This window comes from Apaloderma vittatum, unplaced genomic scaffold (assembly GCF_000703405.1).
Source record: "Apaloderma vittatum isolate BGI_N311 unplaced genomic scaffold, ASM70340v1 scaffold25078, whole genome shotgun sequence".
Taxonomy (NCBI): Eukaryota; Metazoa; Chordata; class Aves; order Trogoniformes; family Trogonidae; genus Apaloderma; species Apaloderma vittatum.
The window spans coordinates 2,350-2,633 of record NW_009729377.1 but is presented as its reverse complement, the minus strand read 5'-3'; the positions used below and the strand labels follow the sequence as shown (position 1 = coordinate 2,633).

General features: G+C 63.7%; 1 protein-coding gene across 1 annotated transcript in view; it reads left to right on the top strand.

The window, feature by feature from the left end:
• The window catches only part of LOC104277703 (transcription factor E2F2-like), a gene marked incomplete at its 5' end in the record, with an annotated part of 1,952 nt that overhangs the window by 1,151 nt on the left and 517 nt on the right, over nucleotides 1–284 (top strand). The gene's annotated exons all lie outside the window — the stretch shown is intronic.

Sequence of the window (284 nt, the reverse complement as noted above, 5' to 3'; positions counted from 1 at the left end):
GGTCCGTGCCTTGGGCGAGGTGTGTGCGGGGCCGGGAGTAGGGCTGGGAGCCGTTCCCTCCCCCTTGCAGAGGGTCAGGGCTGGGGTGTGGGTGCTGCTGCATCTGCAGAACCCATCCTCGATGGGTTCATCTGGGGTGTCCCAAGGGTGCAGCCCAGCATGGCCTTGAGTTGTTTTGGGGCATCTCTGTGGGCAGTTTGACTCTTAACTGGTCCTTTAGGGGTTGCAATGCCCTGCCTGGACCCCGTATGGGTTGGGGGACAGCAGGGTGGGCTGTGGGTGCC